Here is a 22201-nt window from a genome sequence, read left to right as displayed (position 1 = left end):
ATGTCCACATTGCATATCAGATGTGTGACACATGTTTCTAATTAGTTCTTTGTAGTGGAAATTCCACCACATGTTGGCATTTCCAACACTTTCTAAAGAATTATGAGTTTCTTCTTGTAAGAGTGTCTTAAATACAGGCTGTCCTTTCACTGGGGTAAGTTGTAACAAATCATTAAAAATAATTACATGTTTTCCACCAAGAAGAACATCATACTCTGTCTTCAATATCTGTTGCATTCTTAAATGTACAAAGGCTAGAATTAAGTGTGAGACCATGCTCACCTCATCCATGATCAAAAGTTTCAATTTCTTCAAAACTCTGGAAGCTTTGTGACAAACTTCTCCAGATAACCTTTGGTGTTCCAAGCTATTATTGTGTTCAACAGGCATCATAAACAGGCAATGTGATGTAATTCCTTTGATGTTGTGCACACCTAATCTAGTAGATGCTGTTAATACAAATAATAAACTAGAATCTGAAGTCTTCTGTAAATAGGTGCTCAAAACTTGTATTGAAATGCTTCTTCCAGTTCCAGCGTGTCCACTGACTACAAAAGAAATGGTTTAAAGCTTGAACATTTACATTTTTGGTTTTCATGAAAGAATCTATGCTCCATATTTTCTTTGATTTCTATATTATTTCTGCTCATTATTGAATTGATCAACCAACTCCAGATTTTTATCCTTATCTTGTAATTCATCAACAAAATCTCTTGCAGAAAGATGTTGCTGATTAACTCATGTATTAAGAATATGGTTGACAGCATAAGACATTCCTGAAAAGTCACTCTCACATAACAGATGGAATATATAGGGAATACATTGTCGTAACCTAGGGTACTCTGAATATAGTCTTGTTAACCTATATTCATTTGCTGCTATTTGTACAGGTCGATCATCGTAGCTGCCACCTACTCCTGTGGAAACCAACGAACCTCTAACCTTTTTCCCACACACCCAGCTCCTCTAGCTTGTTTCATTTGAAACAACAAATCAATAGCATCCCCAACAACTTCTTTTGAATGATGTGGATGAATACAACAGTGTTCATGTATTTCTTCTGAGTTCTGCTTAACTACTTTTTCAATTTGTCCACTAAATTGTAGTACTTCATCTTCAATGCAACTTGCATCTTCACTAATATCATTTTTATAAAAAAAAAAAAAATTCTTTAAAATACAGTGTAGATTTTTTACTTTATTCACATCCACTAGTTCTCGCCAGATTTGTTTTCTTTTGGTGGAAACTTCATTTACTAAAATAATCAGTGGTTCATCTGCAGGTTTTTCGACACCCACAGTAGCGACATTTTTTGAAAGTCTAGGGGTAAATTCACAACTCTTCCCTTAAGTCCTTTTTGTAGTTCTGTTGCTGGCAGTTTCCCTGTTTTTGGCTCCATTTGAATAATTGCTTGAAACGGATGGACAGTTTGTATTAAAATTGATTCATACACATTTAATTCATTAAGTTCATGTGAAATTGGCACCAATTCTAAGCTATTATGAATTGCTCTAGCTGGCATTTTATTATTTTCTAATTTGTCATGACAATACTTACAAATTGTTTGCTTTGTGGCTAAATCAAAGTGTTCTTCTACAAATTTCCTGCTGCCACTTATTATTGTTATCTTCCTTAGTTTTAGAAAATACAACAACATTACAAACCTGGTTTTTATAGTAAGTGTGGTGACACGGAATACAAACATACTCAGGTTTATCAGAAGATAGTGCAGGCATAATGTGGTGCAAGGGTTCACAAAGTGCTTGCATTGTACCACTTTGTAAACATGGCACAGCGTTTTTGCCAAGCTAACACCTCCTAATGCTAAAAAATGACTCTAATGTGGCACAAGGTGACGCAAGGGGCTCATAAACATGCTCCTTAGTTTTAGAGAAAAAACTTAAGAAGAACATTTTCTAATGCAAAGTTGAGTAGATACTCAATAGGCACATTACTATTAGTGTATGCATCAGTGTGTGCTGTGTGTATGGGTGTATCCGTGTATGCATCATTGTGAGCCTGGGTGTGTCTGTGTGTTCATGAGTGTGTGTCTGGGTGTGTCAGTGTATGCATCAGTGTGTGCCTAGGTGTATATGTGTATGCATCAGTGTGTGCGGTGTATGCATCAGTGTGTGCCAGGGTGTGTCAGTGTATGCATCAGTGTGTGACTGGGTATGGTAGTGTATGTATCAGTGTGGCCCTGGATGTGTCACAGTATGCATCTGTGTGTGCATAGATGTCTACGTGTATACATCAGTGTGTATCTGGATGTATCAGAGTATGCATTAGTGTGTGCCTGGGTATGTCAGTGTGTGCATCCGAATGTGCCTGGGTGTATCAATGTATGCATTAGTGTGTATCTAGCTGTGTCAGTGAATGCACCAGTGTGTGCCTGTGTGTGTCAGTGTATGAATAGGTGTGTGCCTAGGTGCATAAGTCTATGCATCAGTGTGTGCCTGGGAGTGTTAGTGTATATATAACTGGATGCCTGGGTGTGTCAGGGTATACATTGGAGTGTGCCTGGCTGTGGTAGTGTATGCATCAGTGTGCCCGTAGGTGTGTCAGTGTATGTATCCTTCTGTGCCTGGGTGTCTCAATACATGTATCAGTGTGCGTCTGAGTGTCTCTGTGAATGAATCAGTGTGTGTCTCGGTGTGTCCATACATGCACCAGTGTGTGTCTGGGTGTGTTAGTTAATGCATGACTGCATGCCTGGGTGTGTCAGTGCATACATCAGTGTGTGCTAGGGTGTGACAGTGTATGTACTAGTGTGTGCCTGGGTGTGTCAATGTATGCATCAATGTGTGCCTTGGTGTGTCGGTGAATCCATCAATGTATGCCTTGGTGTATGGCTAGGTGCATTAGTGTCTGCATTACTGAATGTAAAAGTGTCTCTCCAGGCTTTTGCTAGATATGTGACTGACTCTATTATTTTGTTATTAGCTATATGAGAAATGTATCTCTTCTACAGAGCATATATACCTAGGCATAGGGGACTGGAAGCTAACATCTTACTCAATCAAACTCAGAAGGTCATGTTTCATGTTTTAATAAGAAAGCACTCCCTTCTACGTACTACAGGCATCTAATTTAAAGGTTATCTGTGGTAAATGGGGAGTCTAAAGTTTCTTAAACACATTTTCTAATACCAAGTCAAATTAAGAAAAAAATTGTGCACCTAGGGCCATCATTAGTAGCCCAAACCTTATTTAAAGTAGAACTTATCTAAATAAGAAACTTTACTATAAGAGAAGAAAACTATGTATTACATTGACTGTATTAGTCGCTAAACAGGTGTTTATCTCTCTAACTGACTGTGAGTGTGGCTTTATACTTCAATACTTTTGTACATGATTAACAGTGTAGCTTAGAGACAGCATATCTGACTTGACATGGCAAGTGCATATTTAAGACAATAAAACTTAAAATGACATTTTTATCTTTTGTGCACACAGCAACCTCCTCTATGGCTGCATACACCCTATCTAAGTGATTCGCCTTCTAAAGTGAACACATATTTTAAGGCTACTTAAGCAGGTTTTTAATGCTAACTGAAATTAACAATGAATCTTCAGACTTAGGCCATCAAGTAGTACAGTTCAGTCATGCCTCTTGCCAAGTGTTACTGAAATAATATCTACGCTCTCTAATTATATATATCCCTCTCTCTATCAGTTCAACATTGCAATTATAAATATCCATATCAGTGCAGGCGTACACATTTAACTTTTTAAAACTCGATACACCATTTTACTTATTTAATGACTAATGAATGCGTTCTGTATACTAGCTTCAATGTAGCTCAGAGGTCAGTTTAATGTATTGAAAGAAAATAGAAATAGTCACCAAGAACTTTTCCAATTCCATCTAAATTCTTTAGTTATTTATTGGATGGCTTCTATAATTTCTTTACACACCTACTCTTAAATTTATTATGGAATATTATCAACAAGCTGCTCAGTTTCATTCACCTAATATTCTTTCATACATGTATTATTACTTTGTTAAATAAACTACATTTCCCTAGACATACCTGATAAGTGTGCTTGTTGGATAGTATGTTGTCTTTCAATATCAGTTAGAATTTCTTCTCACTGAGAAATGCACAAAAACCAACCACAAGAATGGTAATCCACTCTCACAGAAGGGAATCATTAATGGCAACCTTTTCAACTTTTCTTTCAAGGTTACTGATACAAAAAAACAATCACAATCTCTCTTTCATGTTAAACGTAAGTTCTACCACTTATGACTGGCCTCTATAGTTAACCCTTTCAAATAATCCTCAAAAGATAGCCCAATTCAGTAGGAGTTTTCACCGAATACGTGGATCCAGAGCAGTGATCTATGCAGCCCCTCCCATGTAAATCCACAGATGGATCTGTGGTGCTTAGCGTGGCCCCATTCCGCGGATCCATGGGGAAGTGCAAAGTTGATTTTTCTAAACCAATATGCAGGCCTTTTTTCTGACAAAAAGATATATCCACACCAAATAATCATTTTAATTCATTATTGCCAATAGATTTGCAACAACAAACTCACAGTCTAGTCTTTTTCTATTCCCTTTCCCTGCATGCTCATGTAGCTCTGTTACCACGGTAACACAGTCTGCAACATTCTGCTTCAGCAGGTCACAAGTTCATAACAGTTTCTGTGTAGAGCATGCTTACTTTTAAACTTACTTTAGCAGGTGTGGTTGAAGCTTTCACACAATAAACATATCAAGGTACTAATCCTGTTTTCCGGTTTGTCTAAAGCCAATCCAACATTTACTTACTATTCACATAACGTCACTACCTACCTCCATTAACAAACATATCTATAATAGCAAATCAAATTTATTTTACCTTCTACCCTTGATTTTAATGAATTTAATTTCAAATCCGCCTCATTCACTTGCAGGCTTCAACTGTGTGCTACTCCAGATTCCCTCCAAAAGTGTGGATTGTGGAACAGAGATTTGCATTTTAGGCCAGAGAGAGTGCAGAGAAAATTGGTATTGACGGGGACCTAGGTTCACCTAATGGGGATATTACTTAGGTTGGTCAGAGAGGGTTACCGTGACATCAGTTGGTTCCTTTGGTTGAATCTATTAAGGATTGCCAACATCCAGACCTTTTGATTGTGCATTATGGTGGCAATGACCTAGGCACAATTACAGGAGTTGGTTTGGAAATCCTAATAAAGGATACCTTTGGAAAATTAATGACACTTTTCCCACACACTGCCTTTGTTTTTTCCTAACATTTGCCAAAGGTAGACATGGTGAACTGAATTCTGTCCACAAATAGACAAATCCAGGAAACATGTTGACAAAACTGTTTCTGCATTCCTCAGAGACCATAACATAGGCTCTTTAGACCACAACAACTTTTTTTTTTTTTTTTTGTCCTCATTTCGTCACCCATGCTTTGGTTAAGGGGGAAAAGCACAGGGCACGGCAAACAACAGTATGCCTCCAGGTATATGATCCATACCTCAGTTAAGCCGTCCCACCTGTTCTACTTGTTGTACTTTTCCCAAACATATGTCATTGATCAAGTATTATTACTTTCTTAGACCTGATCATAACCAAAGCGGCACCCAAAAGGGTAAGGGGAGTTCTAATCATTGGACTTAAGATTTCAAGAGTTCAGGAGGATGAGACCAAACAACAACAAAAAAAACTATACAACACAAAATGATACACTATTGATAAACATTTTCCCAGTACATCCAAAAATTGTCTTTTCTAGAAAGGGGACCTCGTTGCTCCATTGTACACATTCGATTTACAGATGTTTGCCAGTCCAACGCACGGGGAGGAAGAGGTTCAATCCATTTACGACATATTTCTCGTCTAGCTAGAAGGATTAATATAAACAACAAATGCTCCTGGTGTACTGACAATCTCTGGTACTTTGTACCCTGTTCCCAAACCCCAAACACCACTACAGAGAGATTTAATACTAAGTTAACGTTAAAGATTACCTTTAAGGTGCTCCCTATATCCCCCCAATAGTTCAACAACCTAGAACATTGCCAAAACATGTGAATATCATCTGCATTGTCTTCCCCACATCTTGGACAGTTTTTCTGAATTTTCCCAATAGCTGTTAATCTAGCCGGTGTCCCATAAACCCTATGGAGTGTGAACAGGTGATTTTTCTTCAGCCCTGCTGGACTAGTAGTAAGCCACAGTTCTGAACAAGACTTTTGCCACAATGCTATAACATCTAAAGTTGGAAAAATCGCCCCCCACTTTGACAAGGGAAGGGATGCACTATCCTCTGCTGTTTCCAACAAAGCATGGTACCACAATGCAACCTCTTTATTAATGATTTTCTGGTTTAATTTCCCTTCCCATACGCTCCTCCCTATTTCTCCTGTTCATTGAGAATTTACCCAACTAGATATCTGAAAATACTTAAATCTGGAAACTGTCCCTCCAGTACCTTCCTGGAATGCAGACCAACTTAACAATTCAGATCCTTCTATTATCTGACCCCATCTTACCATCCCACTCGCTCTCAAGGGAATTGATAATTTATCGATAAAACATTCAGGAGTACCAGGTGAATCCCAGATGGGAGCAGAACTACAGAAATAAGGTATCTCTAACGCCCTCCGAAAATACATCCAAACATTACATGCATGTCTGGGAAGTTTCAAACGAACCTTCTTAAAGTACCTAGGATGTCCGAATTTATGTAAGAAATTATCTGCTCCTTCCTCAAGATGTGCCGTTAAAGCTCTCCAGACTAAATCATACTCTGACTTTTTATTCAATAAGAATCTAATGTTTTTTAGTTGAAAAGCCAAATAATACCTAAACAGGTCCAGAGACGCAATACCCCCCCACTCTTTTTTTCTACTCATCTTTTTCCATGAAATCCTTACTCCCTTGGAAGCCCATACAAATGAAGATAAATCCCCCTGTAGTTTTTTAAACCAGCTCTTCTTAAACTCTAGTGGAATGGTGTTAAACAAAAAGGTAAATTTTGGAAGAATACACATCTTCACAATGTTAGATCTTCTGATTATCGTAAGAGGAAGAGCGGCCCACGCCTTTAACAGTTTTTTGATTTCCCTATATGTTATGTCAAAATTCAATTTAGCTACCTCATTAAGATCAGTTGTTAATCGAATACCCAAGTATCTAATCTCCTGTTTAACTAGAGGGGAAACATAAGTCAAGTTCCAACACATTATTTCCGTCTTTTCTGTGTTTACACTGTAACCGGAAAATCTAACAAATTGTTCCATCAAGGTGTTGACCCTAGGTAAAGTAGACCTGACATTACTCGTATATATCATTAGATCGTCTGCATTTTTCCCAATCCCCAATTCGAAATGGGATAATATCCTTACAAGACCGAAGTAAAGTAGCCAAGGGTTCAATGTATAAATTGAAAAGCAAGGGAGATAGGGGACATCCCTGTTGCGTACCCCACCAGATCCTAAATTCCTGTGATAATTGGCCATTAACCAGGACTCTCGCTAAGGGGCATCTATACAATTCCACTATCGCCCTAACAAAAGGGATTCCCAAGCCCGCTTTTTCCAACACGGCCCTTAAAAACAACCAATTAACACGATCAAAAGCCTTTGCCGCATCAAAAGTCAAGATCGCCAATGGAGCCTTCTCTTGTTTCGCCAGGTCTACTGCAGCAAATAGCTTGTGAGTTACCTCATGGAGTTGCCTCCCCTTCATAAAACCCTTTTGATCCAAATGAATCAGATTGCCAATGGCTCTCCCCAATCTCCTAGCTAAGATCCCTGTATAAAGTTTGTAATCCGCATTTAGCAAGGAGATGGGCCTATAGGATGAACAAGACGTTGAATCCTCACCTGGCTTTAACAATAAACAAATTATCGCCTCTCTCCAGGAATTAGGTATTTGAGCCCCTTCTATCAACATAGAATTAAATAGCTCTAATAAGAATGGAATAAGTTCATCCCCCAAAGCCTTATATAATTCATTAGGTAGACTATCTGGACCAACTGCCTTTCCTTTTTTCAACGCCTTTATGCCTTCAACAAGCTCAGCCTAATTTATCTTACAATTCAATAAGAGCATTTTAGATTCCTCTAAAGCTGGGAGATATGCTTTATCTAAGAATTCTCTAACCGACTCTTCCGAATTAACCAAGCTTTCTGAATATATTTCCTGAAAAAAGGATACAAATGCCCCCTCAATCTCTTCTTGCTCCATACAGATCTGGTTCGTAAGATCAGATTTAACTGATAAGATATGCCTTTTAGAAAGATCCGACTTAACCTTCCACGCTAACAGTTTACTACAACCTTCTCCATATTCATAGTGTGCATATTGACTACTTTCCCACTTTAACCTACTGCGATTCTCCAAAAAAGCGTCTAAGCTAGTCCGAACCTTTTCCTCTTGGCATGTCAGCTCCTCTAATAGATCGTTTTTCCCTTCTAGCCGTGCATTATACATTGAGGCTTGAAGCGTTTTTAGTAACGATTCCATATTTCCCAGCTTTTCCCTTTCCTCCCGATACTTATATGTTGCCAGGCTCACTAACCTCCCTCTTATGTAGGCCTTAAACGCATCCCAAACACACCATAAACTTGCTGTTCCCTGATTCACATGAAAAAAATCTCTTGTAACTTTTTTAACGCTTCTACTATTGAGTCGTCTAGGAATAAGGCGCGATTAAATGTACTCCTAATACCCTTACTTATGACCCTGATGTCCAAGTGTAATATTACTGCTGAGTGATCTGAAAGGTGTGCTATGTTGTGGGCTACCCTTCTCACCTCTGGGCATAAGCTTTTATGTATTAAAAAAAAATCTATTCTAGATCTATGCCCATATTTTTTATTGTAAAATGTGTATCTATCTCCTTCACCCCCTTTCCAATGCCAAACATCTACCATACCTAAATCCTGCATCGCTTGTTTCACCAATGCCCTCGTTTTAGGTGAATTAACTGTACCCCGGGGGGTTGACTTATCATGAGCAGGGTCTAACAATATATTAAAATCCCCACCTAATACCACTGGGTACCTAGCTGAAAGTAGAATATTAAATAAATCTTGAAATGGCGTTGGACCATCAATATTTGGCCCGTAGTAACCCGCCACTGTAACCCAGTAACCACATACACACAGTTCTACCACTATCCATCTTCCTCTGGAGTCGACTTGCACCACTCCTACCTTAAACCTTGTAGATTTCTTAATCAGGACTGCCACTCCTTTTATTGTGCTAGTTTGGGAAGAGCATACGCTGAATGAAACCCAGTTCAACCGTTTAAGCCAGCTCTCCCACTCACTTTGTTGAAGATGGGTTTCCTGCAGTATAATGATCTCCTCCTCTACCAATCGTAAGTATTCAAAGATCTTCCTCCTCCTACCTAGCACCCTTAAACCATTCACATTCCAAGAGAGGAATTTTAACCTTCAATTGCCATGCTTAGACATTCCTAGAGGGAAGGAAGGGGAAAAAAAAAACATGAACACAGGACCCCCCAACCTATTAGGCAAGTTATGAGGACTTTCTTATATTTATCGTTTTCAACCCACCTAACCCAAACCAAACCTCTACACCCAGTGCCTCCCACACCCCCTCCAACACCATCACACCACCAAGCCCACCCCCCCCAAGAGGAACCCTCCCTATTTCTACTAGGATAACCGTCCTGTTATCCTCAATTCGAACTCCTCGTCGGACGGGACTTTCCGCTAGATCTTATTGAGATGCCTTAATCTGATCTATAAATGCGCTAACCTCCCCAGGATCTCTCATATTATACATTTTATTCTTCCACATGATACGGAGAGCGGCCGGGAACCTTAATTGGACTGTAGCCCCAAGAGCACGAAGCTCCTGCATAAAGTTTCCCAGTTCCCACTGCCTATCTAACGTTGCTTTAGACACATCTGATCTTATCCTAAAAGACCAATCCCCCTTGGAGAAAACTCCAACTTTAAGGGCTTCAGACAAGATTCTTTCCTTAATAGAGTATGTGTTGAAGTTTATCAAAATCCTCCTGGGATTTTTTCTTCCGGGATTTTTCTTGAACGGATCACGATGGACTCTCTGAATATCCTCTTCCAGATTAATCCCTGCTATATTAGGGAGGACCTCCTTAATCAAAGCGATCACATAGCCCTTAATGTCTTCCCCTTCCAATCCCTCTGGGACTCCCAAAAGCCTAATATTATTTCTCCTCATGTTGTTTTCCAATGTCTCTAATTTATCCTGCAACATCTTTTCTCCACGTTTTAATTGTAAGATATCCTTAGATTGAGCTAACACGCGCTCCTCGTGGGCCTCCACCACCGCCTCCAATTTACCCAACCGGTCTGTTAGCAAATTGATTTTACTTTCCAAAGCTTCACAGGCTTCCCGAATCCTAGTTTGATTAGTTTCTGAAATCTCAAATTTTCCCCTGATCTCTTTAGTAAGAGAGATTAACAAAGCCTGTACATCCATGTCGTGAGATATTGATCCACTGGAGGAATTACCCTCAGCTTCCAACAAGGGTAATGTCTTGGAAGAGCCCTCTCTCTGCTTAACTGGTTCCTTGTCTAATGGATTTTGGGCTGAACCTGCAGCTAAACAGCCTTCAGCTAGCTTTAATGCCCCTAACTCGCCTAAGACCGGTAGAGCGTCTGCCATGACTTGTGGTGGAGGAATTGTAGTCCGAAAATACCTTGTGATCAAAGATTCACTCCACCCCTGAGGCTCAATTTGACTTCCCTCCAGGAGGGGTAGAGGGTGCACCACGAATAATGTTGTATAGTCAATCCCCCTTACAAGACCCTCACCGTGAGTCTTAAGATCTAAATCTGCTGTACCTGTTGCTACAGTCTCAGATATCTGAGTCCGAGGATTAACACTCACACCCCGGTGTGCCGGGCTTACTTTTCCTTGCACCAACCAAGTCTTTAGCTTCTGCCCGAACACCCCTGGGGCGACGTTTAATTGGAGACATACACCGTGAGGCTCCAACACTCTCGCAATCCCTTCTTACCCCACTCCCATTTAAGTCTCTTCTGGTGAAACACCCCGGAGTCTCCGGTAAACTCCCACGAAGAGAACAGCGAGAGGTATAAGATCTCCCACGTCGCACACCCCTCACTGCTTCTGTCCAGATACTGGAGTTTGATGCCTGCTTCCAGGACACCACCTCACCACCTTTCGCCGAAGCCAATAACCCCCCCTTCTTGTTCGCCGTTTTCTCTTTTTAAAAAAAAACTTTTTCCGACCTAGGCCGGAAAAAAAACAATACAGATGGGTACATTAAGGTAATAACGTGGCCTAATATAAAGCAATTTTTCCTCTTTTTTTTTTTTCCTAGATCACCAGCCCACCATACAGATTTTCCAAACCCACCAAGCTACAATCAGGGAGAAGCCAAGTTAAAACGATTATTATCCAATATCTTTTTGCCCGTGAAGTACTCACAAAAAAGGAAACTGGTAATGCTAGGAGACACAGTACAAGTTTTAAGGGACCAACTACTAACAGCCCCCTCCCAAGGGAAACTGAACTAGATGATGCCGCACTTCCTGTCATAAAGACTTATAAATCTGAAGTAATCCAAATGAAGCAATACTTTATGGTCTTCAGCACTTCTTACAAAACCATGCTCTACCTCATGGATACTAAAACGTTAAGTAAGCGGCGTCTATTTCCCCACAATACAATTCAGTGCATTAAATCCCTTTGCGCAGTCTAGCAGCAAATTTTGCAAGTGATTATGTAATGTCAAAGTGTGCCAAACTTAGTATTCCTTGACAGAATGCAGTTTGTGAAATGCAGTGCCAAGAGCACGGTGCTCAGCTATTCCACAAAACCTTTTGCACCTTACTTATATCGCTGCTGACATGTGTAGGTACAACACGTTTGGAGTAAGTACCCCGTTTCTTCTGGAGCGGCAGCCACGTTGATAAAATCTGCCTCTACCTGCTGAAAAACGGGCACCAACCAAAGGTTAAATACCCCGTTTTCTCCTGCGACGGCAAACCGATGTTTACCGCTGTTACCGTTCCTCACTCTGCTGAAGATTCCTTTTTAAGTGACTCTTAAGGCTCCCCAAGCGCCGGTCGGGAGCTCCGGGTCTCAGACCCGGCGTGCAACACTGATTCAAACGGCGCGCGGAGGAATTCTTCCAAGCTTCCCTCGTCCGGAGTCCCTCCAGTCACTACAGCTTCCACCCCCCGCCGGGGGCTCTTCCGCCAAATGCGAACGATGCAAAAACGCAAACGGTACCGCAGCAACTCTCCCGAGCGCTGGCCGGGGGGACCCGCCTCGCGTCTAGAGTCACGTGATGTTTGGCGTCTCTCGTCCAACGAGAGTTCACGGGCAGCGCGTTAGCTGGCCGTCATGTTCCTCCTCCCCCAGATCGCCAACCCGACTTTTCTTGTAACCCCACCACAACAACTTATGATTTGATATGGATGGGAAATACAGAAATGATAGAGTTCACCTAACAAAGGCAACAGGGTGTTTCTGCAGAATTTGAAAGACTGCATCCTCTTTCATCTGTAGTAATCGGCTGCACATCATGAATACAAAGGTTCTTTTCAGAGCTGGTCCTTTAGCCAGACACATATTTATTTATTTTAAAATATTTAATTTGTAAAATATAATTCTGATCCTCTTATCCAACCACAGATCTAAAAAAAAAACAAAGCAAAAACTATTTTGGACATTCTCTACACATTGGTTCTCATTATATTTCATATGTTTCTTTGTGGCCAGGAAACTCCTTCCCTGGCCCCTTCATATGCATCAGTGCTCACATATTGGCCCTGGGACCTTTTCCCAATACAACAAAAAAGCAACAAGAATTTTTCATCTCAGATTGTAGACACGCAAGACTATATGGCTATCTGTGTGAGTGTAGAACTCTTGGTCTGGGTGTAAAAGTATGTGTGAGAGAATGTATGTTGAAGTAACACTGGGTATGAGTGTGTGTATCTTGTGTGAGAGTGGGTGTGTGACTGTCTCTCTGGGTGTGAAAATAGGTGTGTGACTCTCTCTGAGTGTGAGAGTGGGTGGGAGAATATTATTGTGTGTGTGTGTGTATGTGACTGTGTCTTGGTGTGTAAGTGGGTGTGAGAGTGTCTGTCTGGGTGTGCGAGTGTGTCTGTTGTGAGTGTGGGTGTGTGAGTGCCTGCCTAGATGTGAGAGTGAGTGTGACAGTTCTCTGTGGGTGTAAGACTATGTGTGTTTGTGTGAGTGTGTCTCAGTGTCTCAGAGTGGGTATGAGAGTGTCTGTCTGGGTGTGAGACTCTGTCAGAGTGTCTTTCTGGGTCTGAAAGTGGGTGTAACAGTTTCTCTCTGTGTGAAAGTGAGTGTTAGTGTCTCTGGCTGTGACAGTGGGTGTGTAAATGTCTCTCTGAGTGTCAGAGTATGGGAGTGTCTCTCTGGGTGTGAGAGCGGGTGTAAGACTGTCTCTCCTGGTGTGACAGTGGCTGTGAGAGTGCCTGTCTGGGTGTCAGAGTGAGTGTGAGAAAGTGTCTCTGGGTGTGAGTCTAGGTATGACAATGTCTCTCAGGGTACAAAAGTGGGTGTGAAAGTATTTATCTGGGTGTGACAGTGAGTGTGACAGTGTCTTTTTGGATGTGAGAGTGCGTATCGGAGTGCCTCTCTGAGTGTGAGAGTGAGCGTAATAGTGTCTGTGTGGGTGTGAGAGAGTATGTGACAGCCTCTCTCTGCGTGTGAGAGTGGGTGTGAGGGTGTTTGTCTGGGTGTTTCAGTGGGTATGTGAGAGTCTCTCTGAGTGTCAGAAGGGTATGAGAGTCTCTCTCTGGGTGTGAGAGTGGCTGTTAGAGTGTCTCTTTGGGTGTAAGAGTGATTGTGAGAGTGTCTGGGTGTCAGTGTGAGAAAGTGTCTTTGGGTGTGAGTCTAGGTATGAGAGTGTTTCTCTGGGTATAGGAGTGGGTGTGAAAGTGTCTGTGTGGGTGTGAGAGTGAGTGTGATAGTGTCTGTAAATGTGTGTGTGAGAGTGGATGTGACAGCATCTCTCTGTGTGTGAGAGTGGGTGTGAGGGTGTTTGAGTGGGTATGGGAGAGTCTCTCTGAGTGCCAGAATGGGTATGAGAGTGTCTCTCTGGGTGTTAGAGTGGCTGTTAGGGTGTCTCTCTGGATGTAAGAGTGACTATGAGAGTGTCTGGGTGTCAGAGTGAGTGAGAGACAGTGTCTCTGGGTGTGAGTCTAGGTTTGAGAGTGTCTATCTGGGTATAAGAGTGGGTGTCAAAATGCATGTGTGGGTGTGAGAGTGAGTGTGATAGTGCATGTATGGGTGTGAGAGTGGATGGGACAATGTCTACCTATGTGTGAGAGAGTGAGCGTAATAGTGTCTCTGGGGGTGTGAGAGTGGATGTGACAGCGTTTCTCTGGATGTGAGAGTGGGTGTGAGGGTGTTTATCTGGGTGTTTGAGTGGGTGTATGAATATATATATTTTGATGTTTTGTGAGATCTGCAGATCCACCAGCAGATTTACACTGGGGACCACGCTGAGCCCCGCAGATGGATCCGCAGATCTCGAAAACCATCAAAAAACACTTTTTTAAGGCATTGCAAGCCAATCACTTAGTGTTTCATCACAACTATATTATCCCCCATGGGGTTAGGGAATCTTTACTCTGACCCCATCATCTCCATTGCCACCCAGATTTCAGCCCCAGGGACTGTTTTCCAATAAAATAAAATGGCGGAATACATCTAACTTCCGGGCAATATTGGCGTAATTCCATTCAGCAGTTTGGGCTGTAGACATGTATAAAGACCCTATGGATAAACAAATGGGGAAAATGTGTTTTGGGACCCCCTTTTTCTCAGGCCCTGCTTGACGCAACACCCCCAAACTTTTAAGACAGCAGCTGAACTGACCAAAGTATACGTTTTGCAAATTTCATGTAGATTCATCAAGCGGCGCCAAAGTTCTACATACATACTAGGTTCTGCATATATATATACAGTATATATATATATATATATATATGTATACATATATATATATATATATATATATATATATATATATATATATATATATATATATATATATATGTGTGTGTGTGTACATATATATACCTGGTGGATGATGCCGGGTTTTGCTGTGTTTTGTTAAGGGGTGGAAAGAAAAAGGGGGGGGGGGGGGTGCCAAATGCATTTTTCCACCAGTGCATTTTCCATTGACTTTCTACTTGCTGATGTCAGTAAAATGGCTGAACAGATTGTAATTAAATTTTCCAGGAATACATATTATGGCCTGTAAATGGTCCTTTTTGGTACTAGATGTAGTCTTGTTAAGTTTTAAAGTTATAAAGGATGAAATCGTAGTATTATGTTGGTCCACGGTATAGGAATTACAAGGCAGCATATGATTTAGTAAAAAGCAGCCAATCTGTTTAGCACTCTCTTAGTCTGCGTTGTGGGTTAAAAGTTGAAATGTAGCCTACTTGTGGTTTCTAAGTGCATAGGAATACTTGAGGCACTTAAGGTAAGTATATAAAGGTAGGGAAAAGTAGTTTCATTACTTTATATATTTTTTAAAAGGTTTGCAGAGTATCTCAGTACTACCTCGAAAGTACCACTGTACTTAAAAATAATTTCTTTAAAATTAAATAAGTAAAAACATACAAAGAAAAATATACAAAATTAGGCCCTCATTATGACATTGCCGATAAATACCACTTACCACCATGCCGCCAACATACCGCCGCTGTGGATATCCGTTCACAATATTATGACACACACACACCAATCCGTCACTATACAGCCACAGACACAACTCCGCCACACCAAAGGTCACTGATAAACTGGCGGTATCAAAACCCACACCGTTATGCCAACAGAACTATGCCCACCACATTATGACCCACGAATCACCACAGCGGACATTAAACGGCGGTAAACCATTGGCGATACATACCGCTGTGCTCGTAATACACACACACATACAAAACAACACCACATTCGACAATTCAAACTACACACAGCTGACAACCATACACATACCACACCCACACCACTATAAAACACACACTCACAGTACCCACAACTCTTCACCATTACAAACAATTGCAATGAGATAGACACCACAACCACAGACAAGACCAGGGCCACAGTCCACCATGACCTATACACCACCCGAGCACCTCACAACACACCCCAACACATAAGCCTAGACACCCTCACCAACACTACTCACACAACACCCAAGGCACCACAACGACACCCCAGATTCTCTGAGGAGGAGCTAAGGGTCATGGTGGAGGAAATCATCCAGGAAGAGCCCCAGCTATTTGGAGCACAGGTGCAGCAGATATCCATTGCTAGGAAGATGGAGCTATAGCGGAGGATTGTGGACAGAGTCAATGCCGTGGGACAGCACACCAGAACAAGGGATGACATCAGGAAGAGGTGGAATGACCTACGAGGGAATGTGCGTTCCATTGCAGCAAGACACCAACTAGCTGTACAGAGGACTGGCAGTGGACCACCACAACCTCCCCCACAACTAACAACATGGGAGGAGCAAGTCTTGGCAATCATGCATCCTGAGGGCCTGGCAGGAGTAGCAGGAAGACTGGACTCTGGTAAGTCAACTCTCTATTACTATCACCCCCCACCTGCATGCCATCACATACCCCCACCCTCACCCTCACTCCCATCACTCCAACACTTTCCACACACCCCACCATCACATCTCACTCATCCCAATGCCAAGCCCTGCATGCACCACCAATGCATGGACACCACTCAGAGCCCTGCATGGACACCTATCACTAAAGCATGCACACTGGAGGGAATCAGCTACCCCACCACATACCAACTCACACACGTTAAAGCTACCAGGGCAAATACAACCAAAGAGGGCAACCCACCCATGCACAATATGTCAAACACACAGAAACAATTACACTGCATTTACATCCCCACAGGTATCCCAGCCAATGTCACAGGAGAAGAGGTGCCAGCACTATCCAGTCCCCACAGAGAAGAGGCCCACAGTGATGACAGCGACTCAGCTCGCATGCATCTGGATGACCAACCTGGCCCATCAGGGGCCTCCGGACAGTCGGTTACCCAGGTTCAGTCACACACCACCACAGAGCATTCCCCATCAGGAAACACCACCACAGCGGGCCCCTGCCACTAGTCAGACATCTGAACAACCTTCCACCTCCGCTGCCGCTAGTGGACAGGAGGCCCCGCCACAGGACCAACAGGTCACCAGAACCCTCCCCTTGCAGAAGGAAAACCACCCCGCAAACGGTCCCTGTGATCCAGGCAGAAGATAGAGACTATTGCCAAGACCCCCACCAGGAAATAAAACTCTCCTGATTGTCACCCTTGTGTCCCACCCCTGTCCACCTTGAACTACCATTGCTCTCCTTTCTAGGCCCCTTGGACAATGCACCTGTGCTACAAATAGACTGGAACAATACTCTGGACTTTCCTCCATCATCACCCCAACCCATTGCACTACCCCCTTTTCTTCTTAGCACTGTAATAAACACACTTTGAAAAAATACAAGAATTGAGTATGTCAAATGATTTGAATATGTATTTGTTTAACAAGGTTCAAACATTGCAAATCAACTGTACAGTAATGTGCACATAGGTTAGACCTGTAGTTGGCTGCAGTGAGCACACCAGGAGTGATAGTGGGCAAAGAAGTGGGAAATAACAGCCTGCCATTGACAATGTTAAATAAACAAATGTCAATGAAATGTGAAGTACTACTGTCTTACCTGAGTGTCATTGGAAATATAGTTGAATCACTGCAGTTCTGTTGTCCTCATCCTCATCCTCTGCCTCCTCATCTTCACTGTCCACAGGGTCCACTGCTGCCACATGGCCATCTCCAGCCTCCTCCTCCTGCAGAAAAGGCACATGGCATCTCAAGGCAAGGTTATGTAACATGCAGCATGTCATGAATATCTGGCAGACCTTCTTGGGTGAGTAGCACAGGGATCCACCTGTTAGATGGAGGCACTGAAACCTGCCATTCTGGAGGCCAAAGGTACGTTCAATGATCCTTCTTGTTCACCCATGTGCCTCATTGTAACATTCCTCTGCCCTTGTCCTGGGATTTCTCACAGGGGTGAGCAGACATGATAAGTTGAGGTAACCAGAGTCACCTGTAAAAATGGAGGGGCAACATTTAGCCACACACTATCCCTTATGGCCCACACCAAACCCATACACCAGCATCCACTGGGTGGGAACCATGGCTCACCTATTAGCCACTCCCTGTGCCTCTGTAGTTGAGCCATCACATTTGGGATGCTGCCATTGCTCAGGATAAAGGCATCATGCACAGACCCAGGATACTATGCATTGACATGGGAGATGTACTGGTCCGCCAGGCACACCATCTGGACATTCATGGAATGAAAACTCTATTGATTTCTGAAGACTTGTTCATTTTGCCGTGGGGGACAAATGCAATATGTGTTCCATCAATCGCCCCAATTATGTTGGGGATATGTCCCATTGCATAGAAGTCAGCCTTCTCCGTGGCCAAATCCTCCACCTGGGGGAAAATAATGTAGCTGCACATGTGTTCAATCAGGGCAGACAACACTCTGATCAGCACTATTGATAACATTGGCTGTGACATTCCTGCTGCCAAGCCCACTGTCACTTGGAAAGAACCAGTTGCCAAGAAATGGAGCACAGATAGGACTTGCACAAGAGGGGAGATCCCAGTGGGGTGACGGATAGCAAATCAGGTCAGGCTCCAGTTGGGCACACAGCTCTGTGATTGTGGCCCTGTCAAGTCTGCAGGTGAGGATAATGTGCCTGTCCTCCATTGTTGCCAAGTCTACAGGGGTCTGTACAGGGGGGTATGTCTCCATCTCCTATGCATCCCCAGTGGTTGCAATCTATGGGGCAAAAGAGTGAGGAGCCGGTCACAAACCGTACATTGTAGCCACAACAGCACAATGCATGATGTTATTTTGAAATGTATATGTGGCATTTGTCCTGTATGTACAATTGTGAACTGTGACACAGTTATAATCCAGGGCCTGCCCCCCTCCCCTGAAATGGTGTCCGCCTGTCCTGTGTGGATGGACAGGTGGAAGTGAGGTAATTTCCTTGACGCTGTGCGCCATTGCAGAGGCGGTCGGGAACCGCCGTGCAATGCCTCATTGGATAATATTGGGCCCTATGGGGTACAGTGGCCAATGGTGATGTACGCCGGCGGTGACGGTATGCACCTCCGCGGACTTCACTGCCATTTTCTATCTGTTCACTCACTTGCCACCTGACCTTCAACAGGAGAGGACCTCCACTACTTGTGCTGCTGTGACCTGTGTCTGGAACCTACCATGGTTCGTGTGACTGGGGAAAGGGCCCCTGCCTTCACCTCGGCTAAGTTGGAGCGGCTGGTGAATGGGGTAAGACCCCAGTACGGACTGCTGTATGGGCCTCCAATCCAACTGGTGAGTACACTGTGAGAACAATGATTGGGGCATGAATGCATGGAGTGGTGTGTGTGAAGGCCTCATGTAGAGGGGTGTTAGTGGATGTCCCCTGGTCGACATGCAGCTTGTGTGCTGGGCCATGTCTGTGCAAATGGGGATGGGAAGGGGTATGGTGGGCCATGAGTGCAACAGGCAGGATGGTCTGACTAATACCTTTCCCTGTGTGTATTTTCTCTGCAGGTCAGCGCCCATCAAAAGAAGGGTATATGACCTACCATCGCCAAGGACGTGCGGACCCTGGGGGTCTACAGCAGGTGGAGCACCAACTGTGGGAAACGGTGGGAGGACCTGAGACACTGGGCACGGAAGACGGCTGAGGCCCAGCTGGGGATGGCCTCCTGACAAGGAAGGGGTGCCTGTCGAACCCTGACCCCCCCGATGGCCTGCATACTGGCAGTGGCCTATCCGGAGCTGGATGGGCGCTTGAGGGCATCACAGCAGCCACAAGGAGGTGAGTACAGTTCCCATCATTACAACTTACACATGGTAGGGTGGTATCCGGGTGGGGGATGTGTGTCTGTGGGTGCCCCTAGACCAGGCCTGACATCGCAGAGTAGGACCTATGTTGTGCAGGGTTCTGATGTGATATTCTTCCTACCTAGCTAGTAGGCATCCACTACTGGGCGTGGCTGTGTGGGTCCCAGGTATACTGCAGTTGGCGGTATGTGTCCCTCCCCATGTCCTGGTGACAAGCATTGTTACTGGTAGTGCACTGCATAGTGCATAGAGCTGTTCCCTGTGTGTGAGGGTGCTGTGTGCACCAACAGTAGTGTTGGTGCAGCCATTGACCAAGTGTTTCCTTTGTCTCTTCCTCCCCTTTTTGTTTTGTCATCCTGTCCTTATGTGCATTAGCATCATCTGGCGGAGGAGCAGATGCACCGGCGACGGAGGGAGCTGCATCCCACAGGACCCAGGAGGCAGAGTCCACCAACGCTGAGGGCACCAGTGGGATAGAGGGCGAGGGGAGCACCACTGCGGAGACTGGAGGGGACAGTTCGGACACAGATACCTCCTCCGATGGAAGCTGCCTGGTGGTGGCGAAAACCTCTGTGACCACCCCAGCTAAAGGGACAGCTGTCACCCCGTACCAGCACCGCCCTCCCAGCAGCCCCTCAGCAAGTTGCCCGTGCAAGCTCACCCAGGAGGGTAGGCATCTCCTTCACCCCAGGCACCTCAGGCCCTGCCCCATTGTGAATGCCATCCAGGGGCTGGCAGCCCAAATGCAACAAACCAATGCATTTCTGGAGGGCAATCACACTGGCTTGGCGTCCCACAGAGATCAATCCAGGCTCTGGCCTCTTCTCTGATGGCAGCCATTGTCCCTGTTTCCCCCCTCCCCCCTCCAACTTCCTCTACCCTATCCCATTCCCCTCAACTCCAACCTATCCCAAGCACACAGGCAGACCAGTATGCACACAAGACAACACACAAGAGTGGTTCAGGAAAATACAAGCACTACACTTCATCCCACAGGCACCCTCCTCCTCGTCCTCCACTTCCTCCCAGTTGCGTCTACACTCACATATGCATGCACTACATCCTAATCCACTACTGCCATCACCAGCACACCTATCAGAATACACACCTCACTGGCAGACACCACCCCAACGGCCATGCACATGTCTCCTGTGTCCTCTCCCACTGTGTCTGTGTCCCCCCTCCCACGGTTCACAAACGCAAGCACTCAGACACCCAACAGCCATCCACCTCACAACAGCATCCAGCCCATGCACTGCACCCAAACACAGCAGACAGACATCTATTACATCCCCTCCCTCTTCCTCCACTCCGAAACCTTCTCCCTCTTCCTGCCCCAATGTCCCTAAAAAACTTTTCCTATCCACCATTGACCTCTTCCCTACCCCTAGCCCCTCAGTCCTTCACGTCTGGCCAGGGTGGTTAAAACCCAGGCAAGCTAGTCAGCCACCCAGTCCACGGTCCCAGTACTGTCCACAGCAACTTGTGGTGGGAAAGGATCCAGGGCACCAGGCGGCCTCAAGAAAGGGTGCCTGCCCAAGTGCTGCCCGGAAGGGCAAGGAGCCATGCCCAGCTACTGCCAGGAAGAGCAGGGGCATCCCCAGCTGCTGCCAGGAAGGTCATCCAGGTATTCTCTCCTCCTACCTGAATGCTGTAAAGCATATTCCTCTGAGAAGCTTTGAAATAAGGGGATGTTCTCCTAGAGGTCTGTTTGCTACAGGAAAGTGATCATCTGAAATTGTCAATCTGTAGGAATTGATAGTCCTCTAAGATAGATAGGAGGCCAAAATATTCATGACATGAATCATATAAGCTAGCAGAGGATCCAAACTCCATTCAAAGTTCCCCCTAGACCTTTCAAGACTTGGCCTGATGAGTTGACCATGGCAATTCACCTGACAGGGGTGGCGTTTCCCAGACTCACTGGGATTACAACCTGTTAGATCCAGAGTAGAGATAATAACAGCAGGCACCCTCACTATTGCCCTGTGCTGCCCATCTACTGGCCCGCCTCCTCTGCGCACCTTTTCATGCTCTGCCTTCATGTCGACATTGGCCACAGGGCCCTAAATATGGTGCTTTCTCCTGCCAGATCTACCTAGAAGATCTAACTGACACTTGAAACACATCATTGGGGAGAGATATATGCAGCATTAGTGAGTGAGGAATGTGCTGACCACCGAGGAAACCAAAGACTAATTTGTCCCACCTTCCGTGTCTTCTAACCCAGGGGACTCTGTGCATCTACTGCCAGGAATTC

Source organism: Pleurodeles waltl, chromosome 9 (assembly GCF_031143425.1).
Source record: "Pleurodeles waltl isolate 20211129_DDA chromosome 9, aPleWal1.hap1.20221129, whole genome shotgun sequence".
NCBI classification, from domain to species: domain Eukaryota; kingdom Metazoa; phylum Chordata; class Amphibia; order Caudata; family Salamandridae; genus Pleurodeles; species Pleurodeles waltl.
This window is presented reverse-complemented; position numbering follows the sequence as displayed.